Below are 995 nucleotides of genomic sequence, written 5' to 3'. Positions count from 1 at the left end.
TTCCACTTCATCACAGCGTCTGCAATTAGAAGTCATGAACTTATTGTCAGCACCAATTTGAACGCTGCGTATAAGCCAGTTAATGGCATCTCCAAACACCTACCACTGTTTCGGAACTCCAACACCTTAAGAGTTCAGCCTGTGTTTGGGCCACCTGTAGGTCCATCACTGGCACCTCTTCAGTGTGTCTGCCCTCTGCGCCTGAATAGGAGAGCCTCTCGCTGGTTCTCCTCCAATGTCTCCATCTTCCGGAGCATAACCTGTAATGTGTCTCTAATTACGGACAAGTAAAACGAGTTTACAAAAGTTTGCATGATTGGCATACACTGTGGTTCTTCTAGATTAGCTGTAACATTGATGTAAATAACAAATGTTACCTTGAATGGTCTTTGCCCAAGATGGTACAGCTGAATGGGGTATACAAAGCATATGACAACATTTGTTGTTTTGACAAATATGTTTCCCCCACGATCAGAACAACTTAGGTATGCCTTACAATGAGTTGGCAATGGTTTGAGTATTTTTTTGAGTGTCTTATATTTACACTTGCCTGGCTGCCAGCTGTTTTCCTGGGCCCCCAACGGGTTCTCCTCCACCAGACCAGAGTTGACACCTAGGGGTATGGCATTTGGTGATGCAAAAGTTTTAAGTCATGCTTTTGCTTCAAAACATAGCCTTTAGGGTTGCCATGGCTCATACAATTATTGTAACTGTTATAAACGGTCATTCATCACTTTACCATAATTTCCCAAGGACACAGTGCTAGGCCGTGTGATGGTGGTAGGATAATCTGTACAGAAATGAAAGTGGACATACTATTAGCATATTGATATTGATATTAAAACGAATAAACTTAATCCAAAAACAGATGTCATGTACAACTTGGAAGAATTAGTGACATGATACTCATAATAGATTTAAAGCAGGGATGCCAGGGTTACGGCCCGCAGGCCGGACCCGGCCCGACTCTACGTCACATCCGGCTCGCGGGTGAT

General features: G+C 43.3%; 1 long non-coding RNA gene across 1 annotated transcript; it reads right to left on the bottom strand.

Annotated features, from left to right (window-relative positions):
• Nucleotides 1–204: 204 nt before the first annotated feature.
• LOC136941460 (uncharacterized) lies at nucleotides 205–638 on the bottom strand. The gene is made up of 3 exons (XR_010876530.1): nucleotides 551–638; nucleotides 378–407; nucleotides 205–271 (listed from the first exon to the last, which is right to left on the bottom strand). It is a non-coding gene; the product is annotated as an uncharacterized lncRNA (long non-coding RNA).
• Nucleotides 639–995: the final 357 nt, after the last annotated feature.

The sequence above is a fragment of the Osmerus mordax genome, chromosome 4, assembly GCF_038355195.1.
Source record: "Osmerus mordax isolate fOsmMor3 chromosome 4, fOsmMor3.pri, whole genome shotgun sequence".
Taxonomy (NCBI): domain Eukaryota; kingdom Metazoa; phylum Chordata; class Actinopteri; order Osmeriformes; family Osmeridae; genus Osmerus; species Osmerus mordax.
Note: the sequence above shows the minus strand (reverse complement) of the source record. Positions and strands in the feature narration are given on the sequence as shown.